At 43.2% G+C, this 15881-nt stretch overlaps 1 pseudogene; it reads left to right on the top strand.

Moving 5' to 3' along the window:
- The first annotated feature begins 14255 nt into the window (after positions 1-14255).
- On the top strand, positions 14256-15125 carry LOC102028100 (annotated as a pseudogene).
- Positions 15126-15881: the final 756 nt, after the last annotated feature.

Here is a 15881-nt window from a genome sequence, read left to right as displayed (position 1 = left end):
TCTGGGGCGAAAGCCATTTTTTGTAACGTTTTCTCTCCAGCCTCCCATCACATTGGGACCCCACAACCAGTTAGTGTCCTCTCCCCAACTGACAGCACAGGCAGCAGGAATCCTGTGCAGCTCCACCACAGCCTGTACTGTCAGGGAAAGAATGGCTAACAGGGAGTCTCTGTGCAGGTATTGTGCAAGGTCCTCCTGGTTTACAGCTTCCGAGAGGCTCTTGTGACCCCAGTCCACTGGACCTCTGACTCCTCGGGCTTAGTCTGCGTTCTCATGTTCTCTGAGTCCTTGTTCAGCAGCTGCTCCTCCGCTGACTCTGGACCTTTCTGGTTCTCAATGGCAGGAGCAAGAGTGGTCCGTTGTATGGCATGTATTCCCAGGGGTTGTTCAAAGTTTGAATGATTCACACACATCCGTGGGTGGGCAACTGCAGTCGGTGCATGGTGGGCCAATTGTGTCACTGTTTCTCTGTGTCATGATAGATCTCAATTGAGCGACGGCGGCCAGCCTAAGGGCCGGAGCACAACAGTGCTCCCCGCCGCATGGCTCCCCATGTGCTGGGGGCCCTCCCTCCAGGGGCCTACGAGGCAGGAAGCTAGCCAGCCGGAAGACCGGCGCTCCCTGCCTGTGGCTCCCTGTGCGCCAGAAGCCCTTCTTCCAGGGGCCTACGAGGCCAGGAGTTCACATTTAGCTTTTGTTTGCTGTTATGTCTGTTGTTTTATTTTCTCTCATAGCTGGGCCATTGTTACATTTTTTTTTGGTAGGGTGTGATTTAGCTGTGTAGTCTTTTTCCAACAGAGGCATGCTTGTCTTTTAGCTTTGCCTCTGTGTTATGCTAAGTTGTCTCTAGGGTTACCTGTATTTGGCGTGTTGCTCTGTCTGTCTGCTGGATCTACCTTTTTGTGTCTTTAGCCTCCTGCTGTAGTTCCACCAGTGACTGTAGAACCCTCTGTTTTCGAGTTGTCTCAGCTTCAGCCTTCATACACAGGGCCAGTTTTGCCTCTGCTCAATGCTTGTGTTGGCTGTTCTCTGACATTTTTCTCTGCAAGTCCTTGGCCTCCTCTTGTGCTTATCACTTTTGTGTTTTTATCTCCTTTGTCCATTACACAGAGCTTGGAGTTCATCTCTAACTCTGTCATGCTGGCATTCAGTTGTCTCCAGCCATAGGCATACCATGTGGATCTCCTTTTTGATGTGCAGCCTGTTGTGCTTGGTTGTGTCCACCTGTTGGCTCTTGGCTTGAATCTTTGCCTCTGAACTCTGCTGCAGATGTTGCAGCTCTTTCTAGATACTGTGTTTTTGTATGTCTACTGTTGTTTTTTCCCCATTGTGTTATCTGCTCTTGTATGTCTCTTTGTAGTCATTGTGGTTTTAGTTCCATTTGTACTTTGGCTTGGGAATGTGCTTCTGTCAACTGTTATAGTCCCTCTGTTTCTTTCCTTTGCCAGCAAGACTGTGTTGCCTTACTTTTGCCAAGTTTTTGAGACTGCTTGACCTCTTTGGCCACTCACCAAGATACCTCTGTCTCATCATGTAGTCATTCTAGCACGTTCATGTGTTTTCTTCTTTGTCTGTAGTCATTTCTGGGCAGCCTCTTGGGCCAGCTATAGCCCAAGTTGAGTTGAGTTGACTTCTTCAGTTCATTCTGCAGGCCCTGGGTCTCTTTTACCTTGGTTTTGAGTCATTTGATTTGCTCCAATGCAGCCTTGCACCGCCTTGTGGCTTCCTCCCCAGTTGTCAGGCTCTCTTATATGTGTTCTTTGGCCTTGCAGCACCCTGCTTTTTCTCTGTTGTCAATTGTGGCTGCCAAGCAGCCTCCAGTTTTGCCTGTTTCTTGTTGCACAGTGTGTTCTTGGAGTTGCTGCATATGTATCCCGGCTCCAGTTTTAGCTCTGTCTTATTGCCAGTAGCTTTTACAAACCTCACCTTCAGTGTGAGGATGTTTGTGATTGGTCGCTGTTGCCTCAGTGTGTTTCTCATCAGCCCTTTTTGTTGCTTGAGTTCACTCTTTGATGTCTTGCACAGCTGGACAAGGCGCTCCTCAATGTCAACCTTGTGCTACACTGTCCTTCCTGTATCCTTGTGGCCCAAAGGTAACTTGGGCCTTGTAGTTTTAAAGTAAGTCCCTTTTTAGCAGTGAAATCAGACAGTTTGGAAGATACAGCAAACTCTTTTTTATGATACATCTCACAGCTCAGAAAAGTGGCCTCTTTTGAGGACTCCAGTGGCTCTAACAATAATCACACGCTTTTTGGAAAATGGCTCAATGGGTTGTATCATTACCAAGTGTTTAGTTCTACCACCTACCAGAAAGTCCATCAACTGGCCCCCTATCTCACTGTAACTGTGGGCTTCTTGCTGTGTAAGGAAATGGCCTGGTCTGGCCTAGTCTTATAACCTTTAGTTTCTGTCAGTTCAATGAGGCTAGCATCTGTTTTTCTATTGTTGTTGTTTCCTTGGGGGCAATAGCATTTCTCAAGCAGCCTCATAGTTTTAGAACTTTTATCATCTCTAGTATCATTTTGGGGCATTTATTTTTTTCAAGTGTCCATATTTTCACATCATGCACATTGACCCCAATCTTTTGGTCCCCTGGCAGATCCTAGCTTGGTTTGACTCCTATTTGTCAGTGTCCCCAACTTTGTCCCTTAGTGATTTCTGTCTATCCTCTGTGGGCACTGCTATCAACAGATCTGTTTTGTTTTGTTTTGTTTTTTTCTTTGAGCCTCTTATCAGATTTTTGCCTGGCCTCTTAGTCATGATTTATGTACACTTTGGTAGTCACCTCTTTAAACTGGTTTTTGTCTCCTTTGCATACATAGAGCCTGTAGTTCATCTCTAATTCTGTCATGCTAGCACATTCATGCCAGGGAAAACTCTCTAGTTTTTCTCAATAAGCAGCTATCCAGGGTTGAAGCAATGTGGGTCTAGTCTGAACTATATTTAGCCATGAGTCAGTGTAAGGAAACTGACTATAATGTCCTGGTAGTCCTCTGTTGCTGGGCATCACCCAATTGAATTTTGCCAACCCCGCTGCTGGCCACTTACCATCAAAGGAGGGCCAGTCTATTTTATAAAGAGTTCTTAACCTGGGGGGTAGGGGGTCAGCTTTGTTTCATAGTTTTCTGTATAGCCTTTTTTAAAGTTAACCAACATACATTTTACTGCAGTGGGTTATTTTGATCCTTTTCTCCCATATCTATTCTGTTGTGACACAAATCACTTTCTTAAGTGATTAACAAATCACTTTTGTTTTAGTCTGATCAAACTGTCCCTCCTCACAGGAGTTTTTAGAAGGAACAACCTGAGCCCACCAAATTAACAAGTAAAAATACACTTTTTAATAAACTACTTCCACAGACTTTCTTCAATGTACATAAGATTTCCAGTCTTGTCATTATCTCTCTTTTTATCTCTTTAGCAGGACAAACTTTGAGCATATAAAAGCCTCTTGTGGCCCCCGGCGCACAGGGAGCCACGGGCAGGGAGCACCAGTCTTCAGACCAACACGCTTCCTGCCTCGTAGGCTCTGGAAGGAGGGCTGCCAGCGCACGGGGAGCCATGGGTGGGGAGAGCCGGTCTTTGGACCAGCCTGCTTTCTGCCTCATAGGCCCACGGGAGGAGGGCCACTGGTGCACGGGGAGCCACAGGTGAGGAGCACCGGTCTTCAGACTGGCCCACTTCCTGCCTCGTAGGCCCCAGAAGGAGGGGCCCAGGCGCACGGGGAACCATGCGTCAGTGAGTGCTATTGCGTGCTGCCCCTCTGGCCGGCTGTCGCTGCTCAATTGAGAACTACCATGACACAGAGAAACAATGACACAATTGGCCCACCATACACTGGTTGTAGATGCCCACCTATGGACGTGTGTGAATCATTCAAACATGGAAAAACCCCTGGGAATACATGCCATACAACGGGTCACTCTTGCTCCTGCCATTGAGAACCAGAAAGGTCCAGAGTCAGCGGAGGAGCAGCTGCTGAACAAGGACTCGGAGAACATGAGAATGCAGACTAAGCCCAAGGAATCAGAGGTCCTGTGGACTGGGGTCATGAGAGCTGCTTGCAAGCTGTAAACCAGGAGGACCTTGCACAATACCTGCAGAGACTCACTGGAAGCCATTCTTCCCCTGACAGTACAGGATGTGGTGGAGCTCTGGAGAAGTCTGCAGCAGGATTCCTGCTGCCTGTGCTGTCAGTTGGGGAGAGGACACTAACTGGTTGTGGGGTCCCAATGCAATGGGAGGCTGGAGAGAAAACGCTACAAAAAATGGCTTTCTCCCCAGATGGCTCACTTGATTTTTGACAACCCTTAGGCTGTAACTACTTGTTAGATCCTTCTTGCGTATCTCTGTCTTCCTGAGAAAGCATTTCAAAGATACCACCATGTATTACAGCAGCCATTGATATTTTCCTACTAATCTATCCATAACTCTGCAATGTTTATATTGTTCCTATCCTATTTTGTAAATGGATGCATGTCTATCATTATGTGTTTCCTACAACAGCCATTGAGAAAAGTTAATGATTATTCAATATGTCAGTCATGTATAGCTCTATTTATTTTCTTTAGAAGCCACTTTGAAGATACCAAAGGATAGTACAACAACTATTGATAATCTCCTACCTCTTGTCTGTAATTTACTATTATTGGTCTATTTGTTTTCCTGAGAAACTATCTTGTAGATAACAATATGTAAAACAATAACCATTGATAATTTCCTACCACTTTGTCTGTAATTTGGTAAGCCCCCCCATTATTATGTTATCCTTCTTTTACTCTTTAAAATAAAATTAAAATTAAAAACAATAAATAAATAAAAGCCTCTTGTATCAAAAGTATATTTCTTATATTTATAGCTTTCTTGATATTTTTTCTCTCACTGTAAACCTTCTATAACAAACCTGGCTGTGCCATTTCAATGTTTAAAGTGACCTCTTTTTTCCCTCAGTGAATTTGACTGACTTCCAAAAGACCTCTCAGTAACCTTGACTCAATGATCTTATCTTAAACCAATAGAGACCAGAGAAAAGAGCAAGTTAACCCTATAACTGCAATTTAAGAATTTGCGATGTACAAGAAATGTTTTACATTTTAAATTAAACAAAAGTATCAACTTAAATTGGAAAACAAAAATACATTTATCAATTAGCCAAAATTTGTAATTTGATTCTTCCTGTAAACCCTCCTTAAGCCCAACAGATCTTTAGCCATTCAGCCCCCAGCTGGAGCTAGTTCAGCTTGCAGACACCTGGAGGCAGCATCAGGCTGGTGATGCTGAGCAAGAGCTGGCTTTGGGGCTCCCAAAGCCGGGAGGAGACCCTGGGCACTGTCTTGCTCTGCACTTGCTTTGAAATGAAAAGACAACCCATTTTGCCCCTCCAATCTCAGCAGGCACAGTTGGGCCTAGTCTCTTGGCCTTGTGCCTCCATCCCAGCTGGCTGCTCAGACAATTTTTTTAGTCTTGATCTCCATCTGGGCTGGTCCCCATCATGACCCCTTTTTACAGGATGTTTCTCTCTCCCTCTCTCTCTCTCCCTCCCTCTCTCTCTCTCTCTCCAAATCAGCCTGCCTGCAGCACCTGGCCTGTATATCCCAGCATACTAAAGCTAAGTAGCTTTTTCATGTCTGTGCCCATTATGCTGCAAATCATTGTTTCACATTACTTTCATTTTCAGACCAACTGGGCCATTTTCCTCCCATTCCCCAGCTGACCCTGGGTGACCTTGGACTCACACATACACTTGCCCATCTCCTTTTTCCCAGTTGTTTTCATCCGTGTGCCAGATTTTCTAGTCCCTCTGGTTCTGGGTCATTCCCACAATTCCAGCACTTTGAGCTTTTCTCCCCAGACCACTCCCACCTTCCACTTGGCACTCTCTGAGCCAGCCTATCCCAGGAGATGTTTGAGAGCTGCCTGCAAGATGGTCTCAGTGCAGTTCTATCCCAGGAGTTGTTAGAGAGCAATTTCTCACTGCCCAGACCTCGCCCATGTTCCATTTGTAGGTTTCATCTGACCCAATCCAGGTTAGATCACTAGGTACATCCTCCCACCTTACCCCCAGCAAAGATCAGTCTCCTCCCTTCAGTCATAATGGAACCAGTTTTCCCTCTTGGGCCCCCAAAGCCTTACTGTGACCCTGTAGTACTGTTGTTCCAGACTCATCCTGAATCTCCTCAGGTTCTGTTTGCACTGACAGAGGAGAGGTCTCCAAGCTGTGGGAGCACCAATTCCTCCCAGAGCTGAAGTTTTACCTGGTGGCACCAGAAGTCTTAGGACTCCCATAGCTCAGGTACTCTTAGGCCTACAGGCAAAGGAGACAGCAAATTTGTAGTCTCTGGTCCTTTCTTGGTCTCCAGAAATGCTGTGAAATCCAAGAGATCAGAGAGACCAACAGAGAAAGGAAGGATTTTTTTCTAGGATTTTAGATGCACATCAACCCAGCAAACTCACATCCAAAGTGCTGAGCATTAAAACAAAGGAAATGTTCTGGTTTTATACATTTGACTGAGGAGGTTGGTCTTTAGAATCTGGGCATGAGGGAGTAAATGAGAGTACAGAAGCCAGACAAAGACAGAGCCTTATGAACCCTGTGAGGACAAGATGACATAAATGTGTTTACAGGACATAGTTGTCAATCTTATCTGTACCAGAACAAGAAGTTATAGCTACAGGGGCAGGGAGGGCCAGTTCAAGGGGGGTTGTTCTTTAAGTCCTGCTTCAAGCAGGGGCAGGGTGCGGGGGTTTTAGGGGAAGGCAAGGCCCAGAATGGTCAGGGAGCGGGGGTTTTAGGGGAAGGCAAGGCCCAGAATGGTCAGGGTGGCAGGAAGTGGACAAGTCCACCATGCACCATGGGAGGAAGTGGCACGGCAGAAAGAGTCGAAAAGTGTGTCTGGAAGAAAAGTGCTTCCATGTTTGGAAACTGAGGAGAACCGTAAAATGGCTCTGGATCCCCCAGTACCTAGCCTCACAGGCTCAGATCTCCCAGAGGTTCACTTCATCAGTAGCAGCACCAGGAACATCTTGATTACAAAGTTGTTTAACTCTTTTCCTGGCCTTTCTTGGAATGGATGGAAAGTTGAAGGATGGATGAAAGTAGAAGGCACAGGAACATCCATCAGAGATCAGCCACAATCCAAGGCAGGAGGAAGAGTAGCTGGGGTGGGGAAGCCAGGAACCTGAGCAGGGAGCTGGATGAGAATGGGGACACCTGTCACTGTGGGACTACCAGGCTCTGCTGACCTAGCGATCTGCTCTCAAGGAAGCAGTCTCTGTGAGACCTGAGAAGAGCGGGCCATCAGGAGGGGAAGCAATTCTCTCCCAGGACAACGACTGGGTTGTTCTGGAAGCACATGCAGGTGGTGAGTGATCAGGAGACGTATTGCCCTACACTGGGGAGCAGCCAGATGAAATTATAAGATGCAGGCCCTGCACAGTGAAGGATCCAGATGCACGCTCAGAAGACGCATCCCCTGCCCTGTGGAGCATCCACTTGCTCTCCTGATGCCATCTCCCCCAGCTCCCAGCCTGACGCTGCAGGCCATCCCTGCACTGTACAAAGGCTCAGAGTGGCAGAGGATAGCATTATTCATTCCTAACTGAGGCAGAACTTCCCTGAGATGGTGTGTCTGGGACCCTCCTTCCCCCCAATATCTCTGTCATGCTCATCAAGGCCTTCTTGCCTGGAGGGACATCATGTCCTTCCTGCCTTAGAGCCAGCTGGCTAAGGACTGAAAGTGTGAGCCAAAATAAACCTCTCTTTTAAGTTGTAGGTTCCCAGTAGTGTGTCCGAGATAGGAAAGTGATTAAGACACTTAAGATAGATGAACTCCTTAGAATATCTTAATTTAGTCCTAACTATAGTTGTGTGAGAGTGAAATCACATCTTTTTTACTTGATATAGTAAAAGGAGCTATCACTTTAACATGCATCCAAAGCCAGGTTCTCTCTAATCACAGTTTGCATGTCCTAAATTAACAGGTCTGGAGCTAGGTAGGATTTGATATGAATGAATACAGTGACTCCCTGGGAGAATACCAGGAAATATCTACATCAAAAAATAATATACACAGTAAAAACTAGGTTTTTATAGCCTACTTACATGCTGTAGTAAAAGCAAGTGTTTATAACTTGTTATAGTGAAGCACTTAGGACATTATGCTCATTTGTTTCCATGCTTGTGGGCTGAAATTATACTCTGTGTTTTTGCACTTGTTTTTGTCGAGAGGCGTGGGCCTTGCTATGTTGCCCAGGCTGGTCTTCAACTGCCAGACTCAAACAATCTTCCTTCATCAACTTACCAAGTAGCTGGGACTACAAGCATATGCCACCACACCCAGAGATCAAAGATTATCTCATTCATCTTTGCTTGGCACATAGTATAATTTAATAATCATTTACAGATAAACACTCAAAGTCAAAGTTGCTTATAACTCCAAGGATTTTATGTGATAATTATTGGTACCATAAATTATTGTATAAATCTCTCTAAAAGTTTCTGGACATACTGGATTTTTACTCTGGCTTTTTACAATATGAAAGATGTCAAACAGTAATTAAATTGCAGGGTGTAAATATCAGGTTGATGGATATATTAACTACAAGGCATTATCTAGAAGACATATTACATATACCATAAGAGAAGTTTTATGGAGAACTTGTGATTTACTGATTTTAACATTTTTATATATATGGGAGAAAAAAGTTATAAGTTATTTCTATTACAAAAATTTGGTAAGTAGATTCTTCTAAGACTTTTGCTTTTTTTTTTTCCTAATATACTGGTTTGTTTTGGAGTTGTATTGTTTTTTGTTTTCAAGTTTCCAGATCAAAACTTAATGAAAAGTGGTAAGATATACTCAACAATTTTATAAAATTTATCTTCTTGGCACCCTCAGCAAAATCCTCTTTCTGACTCTTACTTTCATTATAAGTAGCATCATTCTCCCAGTTCATCAGAGTAATAGTGTACTTCTCCTTTCTGCTACTCCTCTCTTCCAAATTGCAGAACTTCCTAATGATTTAGGATGAAGTAAAGTGAAACAATAATAATAAGTTAAAGGTCCCTGCACAACTAAATGGGTGATGAAATTAAGGAGAAGAAATACCAATGCTGTAGAAGTAAATTTATTATCAGGATGACTTTGGCCACAAATAATAGAAAAATACCATTTAAATTAAGTTAGTCAATAAAGAAATATTTCAGATAACAGGAAGTCAAGAAATAGAAGATTCTAGATATGTTTTGTGGAATCATCTAGCTCTACTTCATGGTGATTCTTTTTGTTTTGGCCTCCTCTGATGTTGTCTCCTTTTTTTTTTTTAAGAGTAAAAGACAAATAACATAGTAATAGGGGGGTTTACCGAATTACAGGCAAAGTGGTAGGACATCATCAATGGTTGTTATTTTACATTCTGGTATCTTCAAGATACTTTCTCAGGATAACAAATAGACAAATAATAGTGAGTTACAGACAAAAATGGTAGGAAATTATCAATGGTTGTTGTACTATACTTTGGTTTCTTCAAGATGGTTTCTAGAGAAAACAAATAGAGCTATACACGAGTGATCAATTAAATAACCATTGGCTTTTCTCAATGGTTATTGTTGGAAACACATAGTAATAAACATACATCCATTTATGAAATAGCATAGGAACAATACAAACATCACAGAGTTATAGACAGATTGGTAGGAAATTATCAATGGCTGCTGTAATACATGGTGGTATCTTCAAAGTGGTTTCTCAGGAAAACAGAGATATGCAAGAAAGATCTAACAAGTAGTTACAGCCTAATGGTTGTGAAAACTAGTGGATTACCTCCTCATCAGTGACTCCTTTCACTGAGGTGTGACAGCTGGAAGGAAGACCAGGATTGAAAAGAAGGACCAAGAGACTGGCACCAGTGTTCAGCAATAGGCTGTTTACTTTTTCCTCTATAGTCATGATTATGTGGGACTCCTCCTTGGAGATAATGGTCTGGCCAGAGGGAGAAGGCAGAGTATGCGCTGGGCCCCTTTATTCCTGTTGGACCAGTTGGTAGGAGGAGTCTGAGCTCTGGGGCCTTAGCTTCAGAGGGCAGACCTACCTCTAGTGGTCACTTTGCAGTCAGGGCATGACCCAGGGGTCTTCTTAGGGCAGTCCCTCTTGAGGTGGCCTGCCTTTTGACAGTGGTAGCAGATGAATGTGGTCATCGAGTTCTTCTTGGGGCCCCAGTAATTAGACTTAGGGTCTGTTTCTCTGGGTGCTGCAGCAAAGGCAGCTGTTTTTTCTTGGTTTCTTTGTTTTCTCTCCTTGGCCCCCTCCTCCTCATGGCTATAAAATACTGAGGAGGCAATTCTTACTAACATCTCAAGTGAGCTATCTGGGGCAAAAGCCATTTTTTGTGGCTTTTTCCTACTATCTGGGGCTGACTGAGTGATAAACTTATCTTTAAGAATAGTTTGTCCCTCTACTGAACTGGAATCCAGGCAAGTATGCTTTATCAATGCCTCTTGTCTAAGAAAGCAGAGGGGTGTTCTCTCCAGCCTCCCAGTACATTGGGACCTAGCAACCCCTTAGTGTCCTCTCCCCAACCACCAACACAGGCAGCAGGAACATGTGGATGAAGTCTTCAGCCCACTAGTCAGTCTCTGCACCATCAGGTGAGAAGTGTCCCAGGCAGGTAACCTAGACACGTACCTTCTCTGGGAAGGTGATTCTTCAGAATCTGAATACTGGGAATCCATTAAGTCTCGGTGCAGACTTCTCTGGAACTCCACTCGCTCCTCCACCCAGCCTGTACATTTAGGGGAAGAATGGCTTCCAGGGCCTCTCTCCAGGTATTGCGCAAGGTCCTCCTGGTTTCCAGCTCCCAAAAGGCTCTCGCATCCCCAGTCAGCTCAACCTCTGAGTCATCGGGTGTCGTCTGTACTCTCGTGTTCTCTGGGTCCTTGTTCATCAACTGCTCCTCCACTGACTCCAGACCTTTCTGGCTCTCAAGGGCAGGGCCAAGAGCGACCCACCGTGTGGCATGTTTTCCCAGGGGTTTCTCCATGTCGGGATGGTTCACGCACATCTCTGGGAGGGTCTCTGCAGCAGGCACAGGGTGGGCCAACTGTGTCGGTGCTTCTCTGTGGCATGGTAGTTCCAAACCGCATGGTGGAGGCTGGCTAGAGGGCCAGTGCATGTCTCCATGCTGCTTCCCAGGCACCTGCTGCCTGCCTTTCCAGGCTCCTGCACAGCTAGGGGCATCCTGGGCACCCCCAGCTGCACGGGGCCTCCTGGGCGCCTGCTGCCTGCCTCCTGGGCTCCTGCACACACAGCTGGGGGCCGGGCCCCATTGGCTCCATTTTCACATTGGTAGCAAGACAACTCTCAGTTCTGGCAGTTGTATGGTATGTCCAGGTTCAAAGGCCATATTGTATAGTGACTACTTGGAAGAAAAAGCTCTTCTAGAAGTCTGTCATATCTGTCATATTCCACTGGCTCAATCTCATTCATGTGCCTATTTTAAATTGTGATTGCACTGACAAAAAAGGACAGTAGGACCATGATTGGCTTAAGTTCATCAAGATTTACCCCTAGTGCAAAGGACAGAGTCATCTTAACCTGAGCCACAGGATGGGGAGGGGTATGAAAAACCTAATAAAATCATAATTTTTCAATAAGAAAGGAGGAGATGTAACTCAGCAGTAGAGCATTTGCTGAGTACACATGAGCTCTAGGTTCAATTCCAGGTAAAAGGAAAAGAAAGAAAGTAAAATGGAATTGAATAGGCAATAGCATCTGCTACAAAAATGAATGGTTCTGTTTTTGTAAATTTTAAGTTTAAGGTATTTATGAAGCACTCACATGAAAAGGGCAAAAAGACACCTGAAAATGTAAATCTGAAGCTCAAAGAAAGGTCTCAGTTGAGAATAAAAATTTGGGAATAAACAGAATAAAGTGTTTACTCGAGATTAGGTTAGATCAGTCAGGAAGAGAAGATAGAGACAAGGACCTTAAATCAATCATCTTTAAAGCAGAGATAATAATATTACCTGCTTTACTAGATTATTTACCAGTCAATTGAGATGATGAGCATAAACACTCGATACTCAGTGAACAGTCAGTGTCTATTCATCATATGCAAATTGCTCTCTTAAATGGCCAAAGTTAGGGGCTGGGGATTTAGCTCAGCGGCAAAAGCGCCTACCTGGCAAGCACAAGGTCATGAGTTTGGTTCCCGGTACCGGAGAAAAACAAAAAAACAAAAAACAAACAAAAAAAATTAAATGGCTAAAGTTGAGTCTAAGTAACGTCCCAATTGAAAAGATATCTTTTATCAGAGAAGTCTTCTATCACACCTCACAGATGATTGCCTACTGTACAAACATTCATTGTTCTTTTTTTCTTTTTCTCTGGTATGATGTTAAGATCTGGAATTCCTAATTAATACAAAATCTGTTTATAGTTACTAACATAAATGCATAACCAATTTTCAGATACAGTAACTTGCACATATTATCAAGACACACCTACACATTAACTTTATTTAAAGAATCAAAAATTTTGTCACCACTTTGATAGCTCTGAGTCTTCCTTTGTATCACCAATTGCAAGAACATTAGTTAGTATGATGTCTTAGCTTTCCTGTCACTGAATACAATACCCAAACCTACTGGAAGAGAGGTTTATTTTGGCCTCCAGTTTCAGTCCATGGCTGGTTGGCTCCAAGGCAGAAACATGAAGAAAGAAGAGCACAGCAGAGAAAAGGTGCTCAACCCATGACAGCCAGGAAGCAGACAGAAGGAAGGAGCCTAGGAAGGAAATACACCTGCTCAGGTCACATCCCCAGGACCCACCTCTGTACCAAGCCCTACCTTCTAACAGCACTTTTGGCTAGGAGCCCATCACTGTAGATTAATTCACCACTAAGTTTAGCACTCCCATGTTCCAACCACCTTCTAAGAACCATACCTTTGAGTACATGGGACTCCTGAGGAACATTCTAGATCTAAACCATAGCATATGACATGACTCCATTATGTTGAGACTGTACACTTCTATAGAGAAGTGAGAGACTGTTTCTCTAACAAAGCAATTCCTGGTGATTATTACACTGAAGTTTGTGAACCACTCACTAATAACTAACACAATGAAGAAGAACTTCTTGTGCCTGCCTGTCATAATTTCAGATCATCTCTTTTTTTCTAAAACCCTTTTACTATAACAACTTCTGATCCTGGTCTATCTTCTTCTCTGGTGGACACTAAACAGCATGAACCATTTATTGAATATTAACAATCATTCATCAGTTTAGTTCATATGATTCAACTCTTGAGTCAGATCAATTCCATGGAGACAGATAAAGTTGAACTTTTACACCTTTAATTTAAGGAATAAACCTTGAGCCTTGTATGCAGCCACCTAACTGCAGCTACCCTATGTTGCCCTGCCTGAAGAAGCATGCATTATCACAGATCATATAGTGTGGCCTAAGGCTATGGATATTTCCTTATACAGTACTTGAAGCTTGGACTGCTCATCATGAGTGGCTCTCTTTAATTGTGGTATGGTCTAAAACTCTAATATGACCATTTTATAGATAATTTATTAAGCCTGGTGTTCTTGTCAAACTGAAGGATATCATTTCTAGTAACTTTTTCTTCGTGATTAGGAGCTTTCTTTGCTAGCTAGAACTGGTTCAAATACCAGTGAAGGTCAAGGGATTAGAATTATCTCCATTCGTGTTAACCCTACTTTTTGTCTAGGGCTTCAAATATTGAAATATTCCTCCACTCAGCAAGCCAAGTATTTCCCAGAAATAGTGGATGGGTTAAGCCAGACGTGGTGGCACATGCCTGTACTTGGGAGGCTTAGGCAAGAGGATCGCTGCAAGTTCAAAGCCAGCCTGGGCTACAAAGTGAGTTCAAGGACAGCCTGAACTGCATAGTGAGACCCTGTCTCAGAACACACACACACACACACACACACACACACACTCAGTGGATGATGGGTTGCCCTGAATGTTCCATAACACCTCCTCTTCTTTCTACCGTACTTTGATTAAAGAATTAGTCCATAACCTCAAAACAAAGTTTACTTAAGTTCTATTTAAATATTTAGAAGCGGCGCACCGGGTCCCAGGGACCGGAAGAGGGCGCGCCGCGGGGGAAGCAGGCCGCCCTTCAGGCGGGAAGGCCGGCCGGGGCTTGCCCAGCTCTTCACTGGCTCTTTCCAGCTGCAGGGAGGCGGAAACGGCGCTGGCGCCCTGCGGAGCGGGTGGTGGGCTTTGCAGATCCGAGGCTGAGGGAGCGCGTGGTAAGAAAAGTAGCCATGGAGAACACTGAAAACTCAGTGGATGCAAAATCCATTAAAAATTTGGAAACCTCATACATGGAAGCAAATCAATGGACTCCAGAATATTCTTGGACAATAGATACAAAACGGATTATCCTGAAATGGGTCTGTGCGTAGTACTTAATAATAAGAACTTCCATAAAAGCGCTGGAATGGCAGCTCGATCTGGTACAGACGTAGATGCAGCAAACATCAGAGAAACATTTATGAACTTGAAATATGAAGTGAGAAATAAATCTTACATGTGAAGAAATTATGGATTTGATGTGTAATGTTTTTAGAGAAGATCATAGCAAAAACAGCAGCTTTATTTGTGTAATTGTAAGCCATGGTAAAGAAGGAAGAATTTTAGGAACAAATGGACCTGTTGACCTGAAAAGATTAACAAAGTTCTTCAGAGGGGATCTTTGTAGAAGTCTAGGTGGAAAACCCAAACTTTTCATTATTCAGGCTTGTCGGGGCACAGAACTGGACTGTGGCATTGAGACACACAGTGGTTTTGATGACGACATGGCGTGCCAGAAAATACCATTAGAGGCCGACTTTTTGTATGTATATTCCACAGTACCAGGTTACTATTCCTGGCGAAATTCAAGGGATGGAACCTGGTTCATTCAGTCACTTTGTGCTATGCTGAAACTGTATGCACACAAGCTTGAGTTTATGCACATTCTTACTCGAGTTAACCGGAAGGTAGCAACAGAATTTGAGTACTTTTCCTATGATTCTACTTTTCATGCAAAGAAACAAATTCCATGTATTGTGTCCACGCTCACAAAAGAACTGTATTTTTATCACTAAAAATGGTTGACTTTTTAAAAGTTTGTATGTCAAGTGAGAAAACAATATAAATGATACTGTATTTCCTTCTCTAATTGGATACTTCAGAACCATACCATTTCCTAGCAAAAGAACCACAATGAAGCTACCTACCTCAAACTCAGAATCAGGTAGTTGAAATTGAATTTAATTAGGAGTAAATAAATGTGGATATTGGTATAATAATTATGAAAAGAAAGTATTGTAATTTTACATCTTTCAAAATTAGCAACATTTTGTGGTGTACAGTATGAATTTTCAAATAATTATGAGGAAATTACACATTGCAGTAGTGAATTTTAAGGACATGCCCCACACACTTAGTTTTTGTCAGACTATAAAAATGGTGATGTAAGCTAATGTATTTTAAACCTTACAGATCCACGGGTATGGTCAAAGACTTGAACCCTTATTTTAGAAATGATGTATGAAAAGAAAATTGCATTTTTAAGTCACTTATTATAGCTTATGATTGTTGTGATGCTTGTTCTGGCCATGTATTTCTTGTAAAAAAAAAATCATGTCTACTATTGACAAAGAAAGATTATATTTACGAGAAGGTATGAGTAAATTCAGCTGATTCTTTTCAGGCTAACATGCAATGCTGATAGAGAGACAGAGTCATAACTATAAGGTGCCAAGATCTATCAGCATGTTTCTTCTCCTTTGTTCATATACAAATCAGATGAAATTTACACACCAGCAAAATATCTGAAGATCTATTATGTAAAAACCTCA

This window comes from Chinchilla lanigera, unplaced genomic scaffold (assembly GCF_000276665.1).
Source record: "Chinchilla lanigera isolate Chin_1 unplaced genomic scaffold, ChiLan1.0 scaffold00021, whole genome shotgun sequence".
Taxonomy (NCBI): Eukaryota; Metazoa; Chordata; class Mammalia; order Rodentia; family Chinchillidae; genus Chinchilla; species Chinchilla lanigera.
This window is presented reverse-complemented; position numbering and strand designations above follow the sequence as displayed.